This window comes from Aquarana catesbeiana, linkage group LG04 (genome assembly GCF_042186555.1).
Source record: "Aquarana catesbeiana isolate 2022-GZ linkage group LG04, ASM4218655v1, whole genome shotgun sequence".
In the NCBI taxonomy this organism is placed as follows: domain Eukaryota; kingdom Metazoa; phylum Chordata; class Amphibia; order Anura; family Ranidae; genus Aquarana; species Aquarana catesbeiana.
The window spans coordinates 162377118-162401697 of record NC_133327.1 but is presented as its reverse complement, the minus strand read 5'-3'; positions in this window follow the sequence as shown (position 1 = coordinate 162401697).

Below are 24580 nucleotides of genomic sequence, written 5' to 3'. Positions count from 1 at the left end.
ACCGTGTGTACGGGGCATTAGACTGCCGGTTCAACGACACAAAGAGACAACGCATACTTAAATTTATGCACAAATCTTCCATTTATGCCAAAATCCAAGAAACAAATTACAAAATACTCTCTAGATGGTACAGAACCCCAACACTACTACATAAATTTTTCCCCACAACATCAGATACGTGTTGGCGGTGTAAGTCAGACAAGGGAACCTTGTTGCATATCTTTTGGTCATGTCCCAAACTGGCACATTTTTGGAAGGTTGTGCGTGAGACTGTACAACGATTCACTGACAGGACAATTACAGATGACCCATCATTCTTTTTATTGCACGCTTCAGACATTCCTGATAGAATCTACAAGAAGTCAGTAATACGCCACCTACTGGATGCAGAAAGAGCTTGCATACCACTTTGTTGGAAATCTGCCCTCCCGCCGACCATTGATGTATGGCTCAGGAAAGTGGAAGAAATAAGAAAAATGGAGGATCTCATCCTCACGGCACAACATAGAGAAGAAACGTTCTCCAAAACCTGTAAGCTGTGGACTATGTTTATATACTCGGCTGCAGGCCAATCTTTGAGAAGGGCTGAAGATGTCCCATGATTACACACAAAACAATGACACGCCACTGGTGCCTTACAGGCAGTGACATAAATTTCCGAGATTACAGACTACCTGACACTCCATGTTCATGAGACGCATCCCCCCCTCCTTTCCCTGTACCCCTCCTTCCTCTTCCCCCCCTTCCTTTCTGCTACTGTCTAGTGCTTTCCTTTCTATACTTAATGAAAAAAAGGGGAGAGGACTGACCCACTGGACTGTATCACTACACAACGCCACCTGAATCATAAAGAGTCCATACCTAAAATATTAAGGGTTATTACCATGTTATACACTGTTATTTCAATGATAAGGTTGATGGAGCTATGAGATTGTAACACATGCTATGTCTTCCTTTACTCTTTGTAATGTTATATATTACATGTGAAACTCTGTAACTTGTTGGTCCATGTGGGCCCGGTTCTTTCTTTGCATAAATAAACAATTAAAAAAAAAAAAAGAAAGGGAGCTACCTTGGAACGCTCACTTAATTCAGCCTTTATCACCATAAAATCAGGGAAAGACCCAGGGGAGGTTAGCAATTACAGACCCATATAGTTGATAAATAATGATCTGAAGATATTAACCAAGATTTTAGCAGAAAGAGTTTCTTCCTTTATAAGCTTATATATTCACAAAGACTAGGTAGGGTTCATCCCAGGCAGGCAAGGTCCAGATCAGATTAGACGGGCAATAGACGTTAATTCACTGTTGTGCTGAGGATGGGATGGGGGGCAACCACAAGAAGGAGTTCTTTTATCTATAGATTTGCAAAAGGCCTTTAATTCTGTCTCCTGGCCTTATCTATTTAATATCTTACAATGCTGGGGGTTCGGCCAGAACTGCACCAACATTCTAAGAGCATTATACTCGTTTCCCAAAGCCTGTGTACGGCTTCAGGGATACTATTCAGAGGCTTTTCTGATTTCCAAAGGGACAAGACAGGGTTTCCCCCATCCCCCTGATCTGTGCAATAGTGTTCTAAACTTTAGCAATTACAATAAGGAGCCATCCGGATATCCATGGTGTACGTTGTGGCCAAAACGTACACAAATGTGCACTCTTTACAGATGATCTGCTCCTCTTCATCACATCACCACTTATCTCCTTACCAAATGTCTGCCGCCTATTGGATGACTTTGGAAAAATCTGGGGACTCCTAGTCAACATGTCAAATTCACAGGCCCTCAACATAAATCTTCCAGACTCATTAGTCTCCTGGCTAAAAAGCTACTTTCTCTTTTCATGTAATGAGAATTACATTCCTTATCTAGGAGTGCATCTACCACATAGGATAGATCAAATATATGCAACTAACTACCCACCATTATTTAAAAAACTGGATTTACGAGACTGGTCTTGACTCAATCTATCTTGGTTAGGGAGGGTACATTCCATAAAAATGACATTGCTCCCATGAATCCTATACCTGTTTCGATTCCTACCCATACCTATTAAAACAGACCATCTGCAATGCTTCCAGGCAAAAATTATTAGCTTTGTCTGGGGTTCGAAGGGACACAGACTAGCTAAGGGGATCCTTTTTCAAGCCCGAAATAGAGGAGGGTTGAGTCTACCTAACCTACTCAAATATTACCAAGCAGCCCAGTTAGCCCAGATATCGATTGTTTACTCTCGGTTTGCTTAACCCGATTGGGTGAATATGGAAAGAGAAGCAGTACCACAATTCACACTAGACTTCTTGATGTGGAGTCACCCAAACAAATGACCTGCGATTCTCGCTCCAATGCTTTCTCACTCCATGACATTATGGGACAAACTCAAAATTCTCTCAGGGCTGGTCTTTCCGATTTGTACGCTAGCTCATCTCTTCCATAATCTCCAACTCCCACCAGGCATGAAAATTGGGGCCTTTCAATGGTGGCTAAACAAAGGGTTGTACAGAATCGGACATTTTTTTAATAAATCACTTAAATCACTGCATCAATAAACTCGAAATGCCTTTGAGTGAAACATTCAGACACTGACAAATCACATACTTCCTACACTCCATTTGAGGAACCAAACCCTTACCACCCAGCATCATACCATATGAATGCTGGTGCAGCCAGATTACGGAGCAGAGGGGAGGGATTTCAACAATATATGCGCACACTAAAACAAGCTATATGTTGGCCTGGGAGAAAGATCTCCAACAGAAATAGGAATTGGATGAATGACACAGAGCAATAACGTGGTCAAACTAAGGTATACTCAACATGTTCCTGATGGAGGCAGACTTAAAAGTTCTAACAAGATGGTACCTAGTCCCCACCAGACTAGCAAAATTGTATCCATCAACTTCCCCCCTATGTTTCAGAGGGTGGTCCAAAGCTAAGAGGGTTCTGGGATAGAATCTTTACGATAATCAGAAAAACCACTGGTCTGTCCATTCCTAAATCCCCTCACATAGCATTGCTGAACTCTCCAATCGAAAGGACCACTAAAAGTAAGAGGAGCCTCATTCACTTCATCCTCCTAGGAGCCAAACTGACGATAACGAAAGCATGGAAAAAGCCCACTGTTTCAAGTACCCAAGCGAAACAAAAAATATCATGGATCATGGCCCAGGAAAAGATGGTCAGTATCCTCCATGACACAGTTGAAAAATGTAAGGCCAACTGGGAACCGTGGACTGACTACATGCACATATCCCTAACACCTTCTTTGTAGGACCTGATCAAAATTTGTTAAGAGTAGATTTCTGATAGTACATCTCATTCTTCTCTTTTTCATCATCCTCTCCACCTGATCTATTCCTATCCTTTCCCTTTTCCACTCTTCTTTCCATCCTTTTCTCACTTTTACCGCGTATAGAGAGCTACCAAGTTCACAAGGTAACATCCCCCTAGTTCTAGTTAAAAAAACACATAACAGAGCCCACCTTGGTAGGGAACAAGACAGTCATCCAGATTCCATGCACAAGGGGCAAGAGCGTAATGAACTGAACACTGTTCCATAAGGTATGTCTAGGCTTAACATCCCAGCTGGAAGTCTACGAGACACATACTTCAAATGGACATTTGTTCCCTTGTAAGGATAACGTTGATGTATCGTTAAGTGATTGAAATATCCTAACCAATAACCTGCTTTACTGCCTACCCGATGTACGATTGTTCCTAACCACTGGAAATCTGTACGCTCTGCAATCACACTTTGGTAACCTTTGCATCATTCTGTTTTAGATATGTTTTTATTTGTTTCTTTTTTGAAATCTCAATAAAAAACGATTGAAAGAAAGATGTAGAAGTTATCTCCTTGGCTGAATGAACAAGTTCCTCCATCTCTGCAATCTTATTTATGCAGTTGATCCAGTCTGTTATCCTAGGAGGGTTAGCTGAGCGCCAACAGGCTGGGATACACATCTTAGCCGCATTTACCATATGCATTGCCAAAGACCTATGATATGCTGATCTTGAAGTGGATGAGTGATGTAAGAGTAGTTGAGCTGGGGAGCATGCAATCAAAAGAGTCATTATTCGCATTGTGAGGTGATGGACTTCTTTCCAGAAGGGCTGGATAAGGGAGCATGACCACTAGATGTGTACAAGAGAGCCTACTTCTTGGAAGCATTGCCAACATAAGTGGAAAATTGTTGGACAGATCTTATGCAGTCTGAGAGGTGCTTTATACCATTTGGAAAAGAGTTTAAAGCCATTCTCCTGGGCCAAAACATTGGTAGTTCCCTTATGAATGCATGTATAGATGTGCATCCAGTCCTCCTCTGTGAGGTCTATAGAGAGCTCCTGTTCCCGTTTGTGACAGGCCATGTTGGATTTGGGGTTGTGGTCAGAGAACAAGGAGACATAGATGTCAGAGATTAGATGTCTCTGGGGTTCCGTCCGATTACATAGTGCTTCGAATGGGGCGCGTTGTCTAGACCAATTAGAATTGAATGCGGGATTTCCTTGAAAATGTTGAATTTTAGCGTAAGCCCAGGAGGGAAAGGATTGGTTCGATGACAATTTGGATAGTGAAGAGAGAGTTAGAAATCTGCCCTTATCAAAGAATTGTTAAGCTCGGATTGTGGAATGGGGCCAAATGAGTCTGCTAGACCTGGGGTAAAGTCAGGATTGTGGCGTATGGGAGTTAGTGGGCCCAGTGAAGAGAAATACTTACATTTTTTACATGCCTGTTTGAAAATGTGCAATATTACATTGCACTATCCAGGGGAGTTGGTGTAGGGGTAGAGGGGAAAAAGAATGTTCGAGCTGGACCCAAGCCTTGACTTGGGAATGAAGATTCCAGTCTGCGATTCTCGTTAGTTGGCAAGACCATTGGTATTTGATTAGGTCTGGGAGGCCAATTCCTGCCCTCAGTTTGGGAATCGTTAGCCTGTCAAAGTTTAGTCTCGGGCGTGATTTGCCCCATATGAACTCCATGCAGGCTTTGCAGTAGGCTGAGAAGAAGGTTGGCGGTAGTCTAATCGGTACTGTTTGCATTGTGTACAATAATCTGGGTAAGATATTCATCTTGATTATTAAAGCTCGGCCAAACCAGGAAAAAAGTCCTGTAGACCATGGCTTAAGATCCTGCCAAATAGTTTGTAGAATCGGGAGATAGTTTGTTGCTTAGAGATCAGAAAGTTTGGAGGGAAGTTGGATTCCAAGGTACGTGATGAACTTTTGGTTCCAACTAAATGGTAAATTTGCTTGGCATTGTCTTAGTGTTTCATTATCTAGGGATATGTTCAGTGTGTGGGATTTTGTAAAATGAATCTGTAGATTAATCTGCTAACTGTCATCTGGAAACGCCGCTAATTTGGAGGAGTGCTGAATGACAGATATTCTACATGTACATCATTGGGCAGAACCAAACAGAATGTCCATCTGAAAGGCAATAAGCGCAATGAAATAAATTAATGGAACACAAAAATATTTGTGTAGAGACTGTTAGCCAACACTAATGCCGCGTACACACGGTCGGACTTTTCAGCTACAAAAGTCCAACGGACGCTGACGGACTAAAGCTGGCTGGTAATCCGATCGTGTGTGGGCTTCTCCGGACTTTCAACGTACTTTTTTAGCCTCAAATCCGACGTACTTTAGATTTGAAACATGCTTCAAATCTTTACGTCGTAACTACGCCGGACCCAGAAATCCGCTCGTCTGTGTGCTAGTCCGACGGACAAAAACCCACGCTATGGCAGCTATTGGCTACTGGCTATCAACTTCCTTATTTTAGTCCGGTGTGCGTCATCACGTACGAATCCATCGGACTTTTGTGTGATCGTATGTAGGCAAATCCGTTCGTAAGAAAGTCTGCCGCAAGTCCGCCAAAAGTCCGCCAAAAGTCCGTCGAAAGTCTGTCGGACAGGCTGTCAGACTTTTGTAGACGAAAAGTCTGACCGTGTGTACGCGGCATAACAGAAGTGATTTGGAAAACAATTGGGAAATGTGTCTTATAATAACTGACTATAACCAAAAATGGTAAAAAACAGTCATATATATAGAGACTCTCGTGAACTAGTACTCATGTCACAGTGATAACACACTGTTAAAAGTGTAAAACAAAAGTGCAGAATAATGACAAAATGAGTAAGTGAATACAATAATGATCACAATGATGTAAATATGGTGACTGTGAAAAAATATCAGCATTCAAGCTCCTGATAAAGCAAATATGTCTAACATATATAGTGCACTGCTGATAGGGCAAAAAAGTCCAACATGGATGTAAGACTACTGAAGGTTCTATGGCTGGAACAATCAGCTACAGCCAAGATAGATGGTGTGGGATCCTTGAACCCAGGGATAACATCAACAAGGTGTGGGATCCAACAGATGTATAAATGGAATAGGCGAAAATACCCTTACCGACAGTAGTGGACTCACCAGCCAGCGGCTTGGGAGTCAAATAGGCTTGCGATAAGGCTGAGGAGGTGACCCTCTATCACTAGGCAACAGAAGTTGGAGGGGAGCTGTGGCACTCACCAAACGAACCTCTCTGGTCTCACCAGTGACCAATGTCTGTGGCATAGAAGAGGAATTACTCGCAGGGGTCCGGCTTCATATGTAGAATATAGATCCTCACATGTGATAGGGATCAAACAGAAAAAAACTCCCCATAGTGTGAATCAGCTTAGTGAGAGCTTTTATTTAAAACGAGACAATAAAAACAAACTCTGGTTCCAGGAGAGAAAGCCAGGTATAAAAAGCGCTTGGATCAGTAGTGGCAAGACAGGCAAAACAACCCAACGCGTTTCGTCCAATGGGACTTCGACTGGGGTATATGCCTGTCTGCCACTTATGCCTGTATATATCTATATTCTCATAATTACCAAATGACCGCACCTGTTTGCGCCATATGTAACGCTACTTCCGGGTAGCCGGAAAATGGCGTCAGCATTCACAATAAGCCAATCACAAAATGTATAGAAATGGCCCATAACCAAGCCCCAGTCTGATTAACCAACCGAAAAATCTGTGAGAGGTTGCGTCACTCCAAAAGCGACACCATCAGGATCAGGTGGGAATGCTCCACCAACCAGACGGCAGGTCGAATGTCACCGCTCACGCTGGGATGCAGCACGCCCCATAACTAATCAACGACTAGATAGGGCTGGAGTGCGGTATCCAATAAAAAAACATGCAGAGAGCGTGTGACATCATTCCGGCAACGGCCGGAAGTGACGAACAGGACAGGTAAAACTTGTGGAACGCATATGCGGACCATGCCTCATTACAATGACGTTGATGAGTGTAAACAGGAGAAACGAAAACTCAGGCTGGAGCGCAAATGCGGTTCAACCCTCACAATGGGGAAGTGGTGAAGCGGGTGATTGTGTACACTGATATGACGCAAACATGAATGCAAAATGACAGGGCAAATTAATTAATAATAAACTAAGTAAATTCCCATTCAAATGCATCAATGTAACGGAATCAAAAACATTGATCTATGCATAGTTATGACAAAGCTATATCTTATAAAAAAGGGGGTTTACCATATGGAAAGAGACATGGAAATAGGCTTGAAAATAGGCATCTCCATCCCATATGTAACTGGCATACTCCATAATGAGTTAGTGAGTGGAACTATGCCAACAATAAAGTGTAAATACTTATACGGACCAAACAGATAATCATAGACAACAGCAAACGTGAGAACGGACAATAAGGAACTAAGTTAGGACTGATTAATAAAAGCATTTATATCCCAATCGATATTAAGGCCGAAAGGTAAATAACTTTTTAATTGGTGTATCCAGAACGTCTCCAATTTGGATACGCCCCTCTTCAGAGAATCACCTCTCCAGTTGGGAATAAATTTATCAATAACCTGGAATTGGGTTCCGTTCGGATTCCGGTTGTGGCAATGTAGAAAATGTCTTGGGACACTGTGGTTAGTAAGGCCCTTTTTTATATTAGCTATATGTTCATTCCCTCTCACAGAGAACGTACGTATAGTGCGGCCTACATACTGTTTTTTACATGGACGCGTGATCAGGTAGACCACGTATCTAGTTTCACAGGTCAGAAAATGTTTGATTTTGTATTCTCTCCCTGTGAAAGTAGAGACAAACGTCTCAGTTTTCTCCTCCCACAAACATTATGTAAACACACGTTACAGCGGCGACAAGGAAAAAAACCTTTCATATTGTGGAAGAAAGATCGAATCACAGGGGGGTCAGTAATGTTAGGAGCAACCTGACTTTTAATCGATGGGGCCCCCCTATAAATTACTCCACCTCGTTCCGGGAGAACAGGACCCAATACTGGATCATTTTTAAGGACCCTCCAATGTCTTGATATGATCTCTTTGACCTGTTTATGTGGTACAGAGAAATTCGTTAAAAGGGACCATTTGTGTTTATTGTCAAGAACTCTTTTGGGTTGTCCAACCAGCAAAGATTCTCTACTAATCTGGGCAATGTTATTAATTTCATTATCAATGTCAACAGAGTCGTACCCTTTATCAATAAACCGAGACTTTAGGATCTGGGTCTGGAGGAAATAGTCTGAAAGATTGCTGCAGTTGCGTTGAATCCGTGTGAACTGGCTACGTGGAACTGATTTTAACCAGGTGGCGTGATGGCAACTATCGACCGGAATGTAACCATTCCGGTCGGTAGGTTTAAAAAACGTCTTAGTTACCAAATGATTATCAACTACCAGTATCTCTAGATCCAAAAAATGGATGTCGGAGGATGTCGTCTATGCCCTTGACCCTCCAGAGCTGGTCCTCTGGGCTAGGTACATAGACGACATCCTCCTCCTGTGGAGAGGGAGTATTGAGTCTTTGCATGCTTTCTTGTCCACGTTTAATGATAACGACATTGGGATTGAATTAAAATATGAGGTGAGCTCTTCTGCCATCCATTTTTTGGATCTAGAGATACTGGTAGTTGATAGTCATTTGGTAACTAAGACGTTTTTTAAACCTACCGACCGGAATGGTTACATTCCGGTCGATAGTTGCCATCACGCCACCTGGTTAAAATCAGTTCCTCGTAGCCAGTTCAAACGGATTCGACGCAACTGCAGCAATCTTTCAGACTATTTCCTCCAGACCCAGATCCTAAAGTCTCGGTTTATTGATAAAGGGTACGACTCTGTTGACATTGATAATGAAATTAATAACATTGCCCAGATTAGTAGAGAATCTTTGCTGGTTGGACAACCCAAAAGAGTTCTTGACAATAAACACAAATGGTCCCTTTTAACGAATTTCTCTGTACAACATAAACAGGTCAAAGAGATCATATCAAGACATTGGAGGGTCCTTAAAAATGATCCAGTATTGGGTCCTGTTCTCCCGGAACGAGGTGGAGTAATTTATAGGGGGGCCCCATCGATTAAAAGTCAGGTTGCTCCTAACATTACTGACCCCCCTGTGATTCGATCTTTCTTCCACAATATGAAAGGTTTTTTTCCTTGTCGCCGCTGTAACGTGTGTTTACATAATGTTTGTGGGAGGAGAAAAACTGAGACGTTTGTCTCTACTTTCACAGGGAGAGAATACAAAATCAAACATTTCCTGACCTGTGAAACTAGATACGTGGTCTACCTGATCACGTGTCCATGTAAAAAACAGTATGTAGGCCGCACTATACGTACGTTCTCTGTGAGAGGGAATGAACATATAGCTAATATAAAAAAGGGCCTTACTAACCACAGTGTCCCAAGACATTTTCTACATTGCCACAACCGGAATCCGAACGGAACCCAATTCCAGGTTATTGATAAATTTATTCCCAACTGGAGAGGTGATTCTCTGAAGAGGGGCGTATCCAAATTGGAGACGTTCTGGATACACCAATTAAAAAGTTATTTACCTTTCGGCCTTAATATCGATTGGGATATAAATGCTTTTATTAATCAGTCCTAACTTAGTTCCTTATTGTCCGTTCTCACGTTTGCTGTTGTCTATGATTATCTGTTTGGTCCGTATTAGTATTTACACTTTATTGTTGGCATAGTTCCACTCACTAACTCATTATGGAGTATGCCAGTTACATATGGGATGGGAGATGCCTATTTTCAAGCCTATTTCCATGTCTCTTTCCATATGGTAACCCCCCTTTTTTATAAGATATAGCTTTGTCATAACTATGCATAGATCAATGTTTTTGATTCCGTTACATTGATGCATTTGAATGGGAATTTACTTAGTTTATTATTAATTAATTTGCCCTGTCATTTTGCATTCATGTTTGCATCATATCAGTGTACACAATCACCCGCTTCACCACTTCCCCATTGTGAGGGTTGAACCGCATTTGCGTTCCAGCCTGAGTTTTCGTTTCTCCTGTTTACACTCATCAACGTCATTGTAATGAGGCGTGGTCCACATATGCATTCCACAAGTTTTACCTATCCTGTTCATCACTTCCGGCCGTTGCCGGAATGACGTCACACGCTCTCTGCGTGTTTTTTTATTGGATACCGCACTCCAGCCCTATCTAGTCGTTGATTAGTTATAGGGCGTGCTGCATCTCAGCGTGAGCGGTGACATTCGACCTGCCGTCTGGTTGGTGGAGCATTCCCACCTGATCCTGATGGTGTCGCTTTTGGAGTGACGCAATCTCTCACAGCTTTTTCGGTTGGTTAATCAGACTGAGGCTTGGTTATGGGCCATTTCTATACGTTTTGTGATTGGCTTATTGTGAATGTTGACGCCATTTTCCGGCTACCCGGAAGTAGCGTTACATATGGTGCAAACAGGTGCGGTCATTTGGTAATTATGAGAATATAGATATATACAGGCATAAGTGGCAGACAGGCATATACCCCAGTCGAAGTCCCATTGGACGAAACGCGTTGGGTTGTTTTGCCTGTCTTGCCACTACTGATCCAAGCGCTTTTTATACCTGGCTTTCTCTCCTGGAACCAGAGTTTGTTTTTATTGTCTCGTTTTTAAATATAAGCTCTCACTAAGCTGATTCACACTATGTGAGGATCTATATTCTACATATGAAGCCGGACCCCTGCGAGTAGTTCCTCTTCAATGCCATGGACATTGGTCACTGGTGAGACTAGAGAGGTTCGTTTGGTGAGTGCCGCAGCTCCCCTCCAACTTCTGTTGCCTGGTGATAGAGGGTCACCTCCTCAGCCTTATCGCAAGCCTATTTGACTCCCAAGCCGCTGGCTGGTGAGTCCACCACTGTCGGTAAGGGTATTTTCGCCTATTCCATTTATACATCTGTTGGATCCCACACCTTGTTGATGTTCTCCCCGGGTTCAAGGATCCCACACCATCTATGTTGGCTGTAGCTGATTGTTCCAGCCATAGACCCTTCAGTAGTCTTACATCCATGTTGGACTTTTTTGCCCTATCAGCAGTGCACTATATATGTTAGACATATTTGCTTTATCAGGAGCTTGAATGCTGATATTTTTTCACAGTCACCATATTTACATCATTGTGATCATTATTGTATTCACTTACTCATTTTGTCATTATTCTGCACTTTTGTTTTACACTTTTAACAGTGTGTTATCACTGTGACATGAGTACTAGTTCACGAGAGTCTCTATATATATGACTGTTTTTTACCATTTTTGGGTATAGTCAGTTATTATAAGACACATTTCCCAATTGTTTTCCAAATCACTTCTGTTAGTGTTGGCTAACAGTCTCTACACGAATATTTTTGTGTTCCATTAATTTATTTCATTGCGCTTATTGCCTTTCAGATGGACATTCTGTTTGGTTCTGCCCAATGATGTATATGTAGAGTATTGTCTGTTTAGCACCATACTTGTCCACACCATAGTATTTTACAATTTGTCTGATTGTTGTGTTGGCTGCTTTTTTATTTTTTACTTTTTTTTTTTTTTGGTTGGCGCATTATTATTTTTGATTTCGAGTGACAGATATGCCCTTGATGTCCTGGTTCGATCTGAGGCGGCGGAGTAGAGGTTCTAGGGTGAGAACAAAAATTAAGGGCTAGAGGGGACATCCCTGTCTCATTCTGTTGGACATTGAGAAGGCACCTGACAGGTGGCCATTGACTCTGACTTTTGTGGTGGAAGTAGAGTATAGTGCTGGTATGAAGCGAAGCGAAGTTTTTTTAGTGAGGTCATCCAATGGTGAATGTTAATTGCTTTCATAGTGTTGTCCCTCACCTCTCTGCCAGGTATGAATCCTACTTAGTCTAGGGAAATTCATTTAGGCAGTAATGGAAGTAAGTGGTTGGCTAATATTTTGGCGTAGAGCTTCAGATTTACATTCGGTAGGGAGATTGGCCTGTAGTTGGTTATTAGTGAAGGGTCTTTGCCAGGTTTGGGGATCATAGCTTTGGGGGCTTTTAATAGGTCGTGAGAGGATGGGGACTGGGAAGAGAGGGTGTTGAAGGCTTTTAAAAAGTGGGGAAGGAGAGTGTCTGTAAAAGATTTGTAATATCTGACTGTCATGCCATCTGGGCCTGGGCTCACTTTCATCTTTTTAAGTGCTATGGTAGCTTCTTCAGCCGAGAGGGGTAGTTCTAATTCTTTTGCCTCTGATGTGGATAGTACTTTGAGGCTATATTTTTCCAGAAAGTCTATGATCATTTGTGATCTGGAAACCTCTTTCCCATTAGGGTCTGGAGCAGAGAGATTATACAGTTGGGAATACTAGTGTGCAAATTGGTTTGCTATGTCTTCATTAGATACCACTTTATTTCCTTGGGGGTCGGTCAGAGAATGTACTGCCTTGACGCTTTTTTGGATTGGAGAGCTCTGGTCAGGAGTTTGCCTGACTTATTAGCATATTCGTAGACAGTACAAAATTTTGTTTTATCTTTTTGTTTAGCCCTTTCAGTAGGTCTGCTTTAGTCTGTTGAAGTTCTTGTAAAGAGAGCGCAGCCTGTGACATTTTGTGTGCTAGTTCCAGCTTTTGGATACGTGTTGTCAGGTCATCTATGTGAACTTTGCGTCTGAGTCTCACTGCTTGTGCTATCAATTCTCCACGAATGACACATTTGTGTGCCTCCCAGTTGGTCATTGGGGAGTTCTCAGGGGTATAGTTTTCTGCAAAATGCTATTGGAGATGTTGATGTATTGTAGACATAATAGCAGAGTCTGAGAGTAGGGATGAGTCCAGATGCCAGAATGAGGAGCGGTTGTGGGTGTCTGTGAATGCTAGGGTCATGGAAATAGGGTGGTAGTCAGATAAGAACATTGGGTCGATTGATGTTCGTGAGAGCAATGGGAGGTCTCTTTGAGAGATAAACCAATAGTCAAGTCTGGAATAGCATTGGTGGGGAGTTGAGAAGAAGGTGTAATCCTTTATAGTTATAGTTTAGTTGGATTCAACGTGCACCAAGGATCATGCAACAGCAGTTCTTGGAGTTGTAGTTTGATTGCTTTCAGGGTCTTATTTGGTAGAGTTAGGTGCCGCTAGAGGTGTCAAGTGTCAGGTTCAGGGGGGCATTAAAATCTCCGCCTAGGATCAAGAAGCCTTCCTGGAATGCCGAGAGTACTTGTGTTATGGAGCAGAAGAAGGAGACTTGATTGGTGTTTGGGGTGTATATGTTCGCTAAAGTGGTAGATTTTCCATTGAGTGTGCCTTTTACAAAAAGGTAGCGGCCCTCCTTGTCAGAGTAATAGTCTGATACTTGGAAAGGAGAATTTCTAACAAAGAGAATGGAAACCCCTTTCATCTTTGAGATGGTATTGGTAGCGCGGAAGACCGTTGGGTAATGGAAGTTAGATAGTTTAGGGATAGATTCCGTTTTAAAATGTGTTTCCTGTATGAAAATAATATCAGCTTTGCTTTTATACATTGCGTAAAGGAGCTGAGAGCCTTTCTCTAGTATGTTGAGACCAGGCTTAATTAGGTTAGATTGTGGAGGTAAGTGGTTGTAAATGGGGGATCTATGTGTGGTGAGGGTCTATGAACTAAACATGAGCTAAACATTAGCAGAGGAGTACGGCTAAAACTTCCTGTAGAGGGGTATGGGCGGTTATGTTGCATTGCCCTATAACAAAACATGTAGGTAAACTGTCAAGATTATTGAAAGATGAAGACAGTGCATCAACCAGGCAATTATGAGGTGGTGTAGGGGGGAGAGGTAGGCCTTGCAGAGTAGAATGATCCATTAGGCAATAAGTGAATGAAAAACTGGGCCGTAAAGTGCGATAGAGATGGTTAGAATGAAAAGTTAGTGTTTGTGGTGTTTATGTCGGTTAGCTTTCTGGGTATAATGAAGAGGCGGGAGGCGAGAGCCGGGTCGAGGAGGGGAATGAAACAAAATCTAGACATCAGCTCGCCCGGGATTAAAGGACATGGTAGCCATAGCAGACCCTACCTTTGAGGATACTATGGCTGCAGAAACCGGGTTCTCATATGTCAACTTGTGGCTCGAGTGGATGAGGTACAGTGCAGGGAAACACAATAAGACTAATTGCTATGTGTGTGGGGGGGGCTAGACCACATTTAGGAACGGTACCCCAAATATATCCCCCAGAACATGAGACATTTTTCCTCAGCCTATTTACCAACACAATCACTAACCACTCCTTGTGTGAACATTGGAAGAAGGAATATTCCATAGTCACCAAGACCCCCAAGCCAGGAGAAGGTATCACCATATATCCTGGCAATTATCCCTTTCATGACTAAGCCTATTTTTGAAATTTGGTATTTACAAGTTAAAATCCGTATTTTTTGCTAGAAAATGACTTAGAACCCCCAAACATTATATATATTTTTTTAGCAGAGAATCTAGAGAATAAAATGGCGATTGTTGCAATATTTTTTATCACACGGTATTTGTGCAGCGGTGTTTTAAACGCAAATTTTTGGAAAAGTGACACTTTCATGAATTTTAAAAAATCCAAACAGTAAAGTTACCCCAATTTTTTTGTATAATGTGAAAGATGATGTTACGCTGAGTAAATAGATACCAAACATGTCACCCTTTATAATTGCACGCACTCGTGGAATGGCGACGAACTACGGTACCTATGAATTTCCATAGGCGATGCTTTAAAAAATTTTTACGGTTACCATGTTTGAGCTACAGAGGAGGTCTAGGGCTAGAATTATTGCTCTCGCTCTGACAATCGCGGCGATACCGCACATGTGTGGTTTGAATACCGTTTACATATGCGGGCGCGACTTCCGTATGCGTTTTCTTCGCTGCGCGAGCTCGCGGGGACAGGGGCACTTTAAATTTTTTTTTTTTTTTTAATTTATTTTATTTATTTTTGTACTTTATAAATTGTGTTTAAAAATTTTTTTTTTTTTTTTACTTTTATTGCTGTCACAAGCAAACATTCCTTGTGACAGTAATAGGTGGTGACAGGTACTCTTTATGGAGGGATGGGGGGTCTAAAAGACCCCCCATCCCTCCTTTACACTTCAAAGTATTCAGATCGCCGAAAATGGCGATTCTGAATACTGTGTACTTTTTTAAATTCGGCGCCATTGGCAGCCGAGTAAACGGGAAGTGACGTCATGACGTCGCGTCCGCGTTTACAATGAGAAGGATGTCCCCTCCCGCTCCTCCGGTATAACAGCCGAGCGGCTTTTAGCCGCATCGGTTGTTATACACGGGTAGCCGATCGCCCGCTGTAAACAACGGTACCGGGATGATGCCTGCAGCTGTGGGCATCATCCCGGTATAACCCCGGAAAGCCAAGTACGCATATCTGCGTACGGTTGGCGGGAAGGGGTTAAACATGCTATGGACGGTATCAGGGAGTGGGGAAATGTCTTGGGAATTTCACTAAGGTTTACTGTGGATCTTATAGTGAGGTGTCTGCAGATCTGGTGCAAAATCAAGTCCAGTCTTTGGTAGACTTGTACTGGATCTACGGACGTATGAAAATCAGAAGCAGATTGACAGGACAGTGGACAGGAGAATGTGCACTGGCCAATGCCATAAGGCCTCTACATATTCTCTCGGAAAACCTAAAGCCAGAAACAAACAACACACCCAGGCCTAACAGGAGGCATAGGAGTACCCCATCAGGAAGCTTTGACCCTCATGTATACATAGATGCTATAGGGGCCCCAAGAGGGGTACCAGATGAGTTCAAAGCAAGAGACCAAGTAGCAGCAGGATTTGAGTCCCTGATCCCCATCATCACTGTAAACAAGAATGTAGACTGGATAAATTACATCTACTACAACCAACAAAGGTTTGTCAATTACACCAGAGATGCACTCCAAGGTTTAGCCGAACAACTAGAAGCCACTTCACACATTACTTTCCAAAACCATATGGCCTTAGATATGGTCCTAGCTGAAAAGGGGGGTGTGTCCAAGATGTTACCTGAAAAGAGTACATGCTGTACTTATATCCTAGATAACACAGGCCCAAATGGTAACGTGACCTTAGCCATCCAGAAACTTAAAGGTTTGTCCAAGGAACTAAAAAGGAATTCAGGGCTCACCAACCCCTGGGATCAGTACTTCACCTGGATCAAGGGGGATGGCAGGGAATTTTAACACAGATCGGAATAGCCATTCTGATCATTTTAGTGACCCTAGCTGTCATGGTCTGCTGTGTTCTTCCCTGCTTTAAGAAGTGTGTAGAAAAAGCTGTTGACCAATCTACTCTCACGTTTGTGAACCAGGAAGTACCAGATGATGATGATTATGTAAGACTTGATGATGATTATGTGTTACACTCTGTTACAGTCACTTTCCCCCTATATGCAACACCATGGGATTACAGGGACAGACAGCACCTGATTGTCCTTCTCTAAACTGTATCGAGGGGGGTAGTGAGTTAGTCGCTGCTCTTCTATATACAGTCCAAAAGAGTTGCTGAGGAGAATGAGCCAGGTGAGTAGGACTTCTAGTAAGAGGGACAGATTGAAATAGACAGTTTCAAGGGGGGACTGTAATGGATGTGGTTGGAATATCATGATGAAATGTCTATTCCATTATATATACGTACATGCTTTATGTTTTATAGGCATGACATATATGCTTATCAGTTATTAGCCTTAAAACATATTCAGTAGAATACTGTGGAACTGTAAAAGTTAACAGAAGAATCGCACTTCTTCCGAAAATACACTCCAAAGTTAACACCAACGTTTCAGAAGAAGCAAGAACATTGCAAGAACACAGCTACTTCCTCATATGGATGACCCAGCAAAAGCCTATATTTTTTGTCACAATTTATATATATGTTTTGTGGTTGTTTTGTGCTTTGCATGCGCCAGCCTTATCTGACGTATCTTAATCTTAACAAAATAGTATATAAGTCTTGAACAGAGGAAATATTAAAACAGAAAGTATTTTACTCTGAACTGAGTGACTCAGCGTAATTACCTTAGTGCGTGCATGCTCTATATTCAATTTGACCAGGGGCAGAAATAATAATACTGGACCTTGGCTGGTTCTGATCCAAATCAGTATCTGCCAGAGGGGTCCTGATCAAGGGGAGTAAGAAATAAAAGAGACAGAGGAGCGTACCGCTATCATGACTCCTCTTGTTTTCTTGCTAGCGTGTGCCTGAAAACAATGGGGGAGCATTTTGTGGGAGCATTGGGGTGAGTTATGTTCTGAAAAATGCGTCTCTTGGACGCACAGTATATCTGCCTTTAGTTAGATAGCTTCTCGCCATAGAAGTGAGCGTTCAAAAGGGCTGTTGAGGCCCTTGGCATTTAAGGAGACTATTATGAGTGTCATGGTCTCTTGTGAAGTGAATTTGGTTGCAGGTGCTGTGGCGGTACTGTAATGGATCCCCATCGCACTCCGCTTGAGTGCTTCCGTCAGTACACTGCTTCCTACAATTTGGACCTTCAGATATCAGATTTTACAATATTGTAACCAAGATCCAGATGAGACTAGCTCAGTTACACAGCTTTAACATGGACTGTTTATTTTGAGATCTCACACAAATTTATACACCAGAATGAGAATACAAACTGTAACCAGAAACCTAATTAACATGAGCTAATTAACTAATCGTTTAGACAGCCTAGGTGACTCAGAGGCATGACCTTTCAGGACAGACTTTCCATCTTTTAGCTCAGAAGACACAATCAACATTATCATAAATATAAACACAGCAAACCTCACAATAGCAGAAGCTAATTACAATTAACAATACAAACAGTGATCTCCCCCCTCCTCAGCCTAGTAGAAGGAGTAGACTGTCCAGCTCCTACCCAGTTCTAGAGGCCTGTGATCAGCTCTTTATACATATCCTGGGAGATATTGTGGATAAATATTACTGTTACATTTAAGTAACCACCTTCTCATTGTCCATTAAATAGCTGTCCATCATTTTTCTCATTCTCCCTGTGCTCCTAAGAGACACAGGGTTACTTAGACATGGGAGGTACATGGAGAGCTGAAACAAGGGTTTCCCAACATCTCCAAAGCATTCTGGGTTCCACAGGCCCTCTCGTCACAGGTACTAAGACAGATAGTCTCCTATTACAGAAAGGAAAATGGGGGGGAAACAAAATTGTGGCAGAAACAGTGATATACACAATAAGATGTGTGGACAGATCAAGGCTTACAGTGATGAAGAGGACATGATCTGAGCACACAAAGCAATGCTAGATCTACAAATAAGCTAATGAAACAAGCTAAATATTATAATTCTTACACTTTTTTGTTTATGAACTTTAACCAGTGGATGTGCTTAGCACACCAAAGAAAAACTGTGGAGCGTGGAAGGGGTAACATGAGTGTTTCCACTCCTCCACTAACTTATCAACTTGAAAAAAAAAGAATGTTATCCAGCCTTAGGGATGTACTTTCCTGGCGTCAGCCAAGAGGGCTTCCCAAGATTAAGTCGGACCGCGTGAGTCCCAGGGGATGGGAATTTTGGGGGGTTGCCTCATGTTGGGGGTTGCTGTTTGATGCCATCCTTAAGTTTTAAGATGGAGATTTGTAGCTTGTGATAGGTTACCAGAAGCTTTGTGGGATATCCCCACTTGTAAATTATCTTGTGTTCGTTCAGTACAGAATTAACCGAAGCAAAGGCTTTGCGTGCTTGAGATGTAGAGGGATACCTTATTAAAGGGTTCTGATAGGGAGTGCATGGACCTCATTGCATGCATGATATCCTCCTTAACATGGAAGAAGTGTACTCTTGCAAGGATGTCTCTGGGGACAGAGGCTGGTAGATGTTGTGGTTTGTGGATCCTATGTGCGCTGTTGATGAGCATGTATTTTATTGTTAACATCAGAACAAGCTTATGAAAAAGCTGGTGTAGGTATGGTATTATTTCAGGGGTGGCCAAGGATTCAGAGACCCCCCTAATCTTGATATTATTCTGTCATGATCGATCTTCGAGATCTGCGACGTTTAAGCAGAGCATGTGAATAGTGGTGGCTTGATCATCTTGTTTATCGACAACGGCGTTGTGGGCCTTTGTGGCATCAGAAAGGTGCTGCTCAATATGGTCTGTGCATTGTTCTAGTGAGTTAATTTTTTCCTGTACTGGTTAATGGAAATGTTTAATTCCCTGTGAAGATCTGTCTGCAGGGATAGTAGCATGGCTTTCATAGAGTGTTCAGAGGCTGGGTTATCAGTTGTGGGATATGCTGGAAGGGATTGTGAAGCTGGCTGATCTGTTGTGGGACTACAGGTCCCAGTGCTATATTGCTTCTTAGTGGGAGGCTGTTTGTTAGGTGATTGTGCAGATAAGTCAGCTAGCCTCTTACCTCTGTCTCCTGGAGCGATGGATTGCTCTGAGGATTGATCCATGTTGTCCTCCATGTCAGGGGATGCAGAAGAAGCCGCAGGCCGCAGCATGCTGATCCGGTGGCCGCTCCGGGTATCCACGATCCCAGCTGGCACTATATTGGTGTTCTTACTGTGTAGGCATTTAGTAGTCCAGCAGCCTACGGGATGCCTTGAGCTGTGTTCTTTTGCGGGACATAGCCTGGGGGGGCCCTGAATGTGGCCCTCTGTTCCAGAGGGTGTGTGCTGGCTAGAGAGAGGCTGGATGTACCCGTTTGGTCTGTGGAGGAGCAAAGCAGCAGATTCAAGCGACCATCTTCAGCAGCAGGCAGGCCACGCCCCTATTCCATACTGTGTTTTATTGTTAACAGTTGTTTGCTTTGCAGGAACGCCATTCAGCTGCAGCACTGATCTGATAATTCTGACAGCAGCAGGGTGTGCTTTCAGAATACATATGTCAATGATTGCAGCACTGTAGGAGGAGATTTCTCCTCTGCAGTTAAAAGAAAATATATGCCCAAGCATTAAGGAGCCTTGGGTGGCCAGTGGGTGGATCGACCCTATGTTTTGGCATGTATATTTTCAATTATTTTTTTGGCACAGATTGCAATAAAAAAGTTTTTGTTTTATCGAGTTAAAATTCAGTTCTGCAGGAGAGGTTTATATATGTCAGAGATAGTATAGGAGCCTTTTTGGAGCATTTGGTCTGTAATAGTCGCTTTGAATCTTTTACGCTCCTCTCTGCATGTGTGGCAAATGAAACTGACACATTGCCCAAAGTGGAAGGCATGAGGTTGGGGAAGGGAGAAAGCTTCAGCAATGACTGAGAAGGCTTAGGGTCGCCCTGTTTTCACGTTGCAAAGGGATGAGAATTTTGTGAGGCCTTTTTGTTTCCAAATGAGAAAGGTTTTGTGCTCCATCCCCAGTGGGAAGTTTGGGTTGTCCTGGATTGGAAGATGCCTGGACATGAAAAGTGAGAGCTTCTGGCTCTTTTTTGCTTCCCTCCAGGCTATGGCAGTGTCTCATAAAGGGAGATTATGTTGTAAAGTTGAGGGGATAGATTTCCACTTAGGGTGAAGACAGGCAGTCAATGAATAATCCCCTTCCCGCCGACCGTACGCAGATATGCGTACTCGGCTTTCCGGGGTTATACCGGGATGATGCCCGCAGCTGCAGGCATCATCCCGGTACCGTTGTTTCCAGCGGGCGATCGGCTACCCGTGTATAACAACCGATGCGGCTAAAAGCCGCTCGGCTGTTATACCGGAGGAGCGGGAGGGGCCATCCCCCCCTCCCGCTGCCTCCCGCCGCTGTTACCGGGCCTCCTGTGCGATCGGGAGGCCCGGTGTCCTTTCGGCTGCCTTCGGCGGCTGGGGGCGGGCTGGAACAAAGCTGTGAGCGGCTTCGTTCCAGCCTTCTCAATGTAAACGCGGAAGTGACGTCATGACGTCACTTCCCGTTTACTCGGCTGCCAATGGCGCCGAATTTAAAAAAGTACACAGTATTCAGAATCGCCATTTTCGGCGATATGAATACTTTGAAGTGTAAAGGAGGGATGGGGGGTCTTTTATACCCCCCATCCCTCCATAAAGAGTACCTGTCACCACCTATTACTGTCACAAGGGATGTTTACATTGCTTGTGACAGCAATAAAAGTAAAAAAAAAAAAAAAATTTTTAAACACAATTTATAAAGTACAAAAATAAATAAAACAAATAAAAAAAAAAAAAATGTTTAAAGTGCCCCTGTCCCCGCGAGCTCGCGCAGCGAAGAAAACGCATACGGAAGTCGCGTCCGCATATGTAAACGGTGTTCAAACCACACATGTGAGGTATCACCATGATCGTCAGAGCAAGAGCAATAATTCTAGCCCTAGACCTCCTCTGTAGCTCAAACCTGGTAACCGTAAAAATTTTTTAAAGCGTCGCCTATGGAAATTCATAGGTACCGTAGTTCGTCGCCATTCCACGAGTGCGTGCAATTATAAAGGGTGACATGTTTGGTATCTATTTACTCGGCGTAACATCATCTTTCACAGTATACAAAAAAATTGGGGTAACTTTACTGTTTGGATTTTTTAAAATTCATGAAAGTGTCACTTTTCCAAAAATTTGCGTTTAAAACACCGCTGCACAAATACCGCGTGATAAAAAATATTGCAACAATCGCCATTTTATTCTCTAGATTCTCTGCTAAAAATATATATATAATGTTTGGGGGTTCTAAGTAATTTTATAGCAAAAAATACGGATTTTAACTTGTAAACACCAAATTTCAAAAATAGGCTTAGTCATGAAAGGGATAAAGATGGGTCATTGTTGATTCAATGAGGTAATTTGAGTAATGGGAGGATTGTGATAACCAATCCAGGCCTATTCGGAGAAGACATACTAACTTGTAAGTTCTGACATTTACAAGACTAATACCCCCTTCGCGTCTGGGAAGATATCGTTTCACAAAAGCAATGCTTGATCGTTTATTTTGCCAGAGAAATTTAGAGATGGCTTTATTTAATATTTTAATATCTGTGTTTCAGGAGTAGTGGGATCGTTTGAAGTGGGTACAGTAGGCATGCAAAACTGACCATTTTTACTAGGTGGTGTCTTCCCAGGAGTGAGAGAGGCAGATCTATCCAGTTTCCCAATTCTTGGGATATCTTTGTAACCAGAGGAGGGTAGTTGAGGTGGTATATAGAAGATGGTAGCTTCGAGGGGGCGTGTCCGGACCTGCTGCTGGAAAGACGTATGTGAGCTGAGCTCCTGCTCATGGCTAAGATCTCTCCTTTGCCACCAGGACCCTCCGCTGCCATCTTGGGGCCTACAAGCGGGCCAATGGCGCTTGCTATCTGAGCCCACAATCTCACGAATCAGAGAGAGGATGGATGGTTCATAAGCCTGGGAGTACCGCTCTGATCCTGGAGACTACACCAACTGGCCTGCAGATTTGAGAAAACCGCAGAGAACCATCTGACGGCCGGTCTCGGTGTCTTGCAGCCTTGCAGCCTGGCGCGGCCTGCGGACTGGATTACAGGCACTCCCCCGGGACACAGTGAGTAAGATCGCCCGTTGCTGGGTCCCAGGGAGGCGTCAGGCTACCCGATCCTCTTTCCCTCTACCCCGTGGGAGCTCCAGTGACAATGATCGGCCGTGTTTACTTCTTCGGCGGCCTTCTCCTAGGATAGACCACAGCTTCGGCCTACTCCTGGAGGCCGGCGGCCATCTTGGGACTCTCATATACACGCTAAAGCATCCCTTCTTTCCCTTCAGCTGCACAGTCGTTCACAAGGTGCTGGGGACTGCGGGATCTGCTTTTCTCACCCCAGGCTGATAGGAGGGGGAAGTAGAGATGTAATCAGGGGGATCTGAGGATCCAAATGGAGCACAACATTACTCTGAGAGAGATGCTGCCTAAATAAACCCTGGGCCCCTGCCTGCTCACCAAGACCTCCGTACAGCAGTTTTAGCAATATACAGCGTCGGAGGTAAGCCTGCATGTTTGATCACTAAATCCTATGCGTACCTCATGGGCAAAATTGGCCAACAGCAACGATACTACAAACCACTGCTTGTTCCATGAGAAGAACCAACCATGGAGCATTATGTTACCAGACCACAGCTTACCTCCTCTAATCCCTCCGTGAATCTTTTTGCCTTACTGGATCCCTCCCTGGGTTCAGAAGATGTTGCAAGCTCCTCTCTGGCTAGCTCGCAGAACCCTGCAACCACTCTTTCACCCTCAACTATGATTCTCACCCCTGACATTCTAGACTCCAAGCTGCAGCTTCTACTTCAACAGATTACGTCCAATGTTTCGGCTGAGGTGAGCAAACTAGCTGCTGAATTGAGAGGGGAAATAACCCAAATTGGAGATCGCACAGACACTCTGGAGAACAAATTTGATGAAATGATAAATTACGTACAAGCGATTGAGGAGGAAAACCATAACCTACGCCTTTCCGTATCTCAACTCCAATTACAGCAGGAAGACTTGGAGAACAGAGAAAGAAGACAAAACCTACGATTCAGAGGGATTCTGGAAACAGTGTGTGATTCTGATCTTCGACCCTATCTTCTGAGCTTTTTTAACAATCTGGCTCCCTCAGTTGTGGACATAGATTGGCGTTTGGACAGGGCCCATAGATCCCTGGGCCCAAAACCTCTGGCTGGACCTAGACCCAGGGATGTTGTGGTACGGTTTCACTACTTTGAAAGTAAAGAGGCACTAACCCTGGCAACCCGCAATAAATCCCAAATTACGTACAAGGGCACTTCCCTTTCCCTTTCTGTCTAGCTGTATCCAAAGATGGAGCCCAATATTCTCTACCTGATTTACAAGAAGCTGAGGCCTTCCTGAAAAGTCTGGGTCTCCCCCCTTTACCGGAAGAAGATATGATCCCTCCTAACACACAGGCCCGTTTGCTTCCAACTACACCTACTCGCATCTGGACTCCTGTTCTGGGCAAATCTAAGAAGCACCTTTCCACTCCTCAACACCTGAGATCTTCTAAGCAACCTCCTTGAGTATCCCTCTGAACGCTCTTTTTTTGGTTCTATTCTTCACTGCTTTTTGCATTTCCATTTCCTCTCAAGTTTTTGGACGAAATTTTTAGACGAAACGATGTTGCTGTTTTGGTTCTTTCAGTTTTTGTATCTGCCCCGCTCCTTTTTTCGGGGTAGAATATTTCTCATCCCATGAGATACATTTACTAAAGGTTTTGAAATTTTAAATGTCAAACATACCTGTTTTATTTGTTAACCTTGCTTTTTCCTAAGGACTTACAGGTTTTTCTTCAATATCTTTTTGTCCTTTTTTTTTGTTTTTTCCGCTACCAGATGCATAAGGTGAGCAGCGGTCCCTCTCCCATCTCCTCAAGCAGAATTGCCAGATGGAGGTC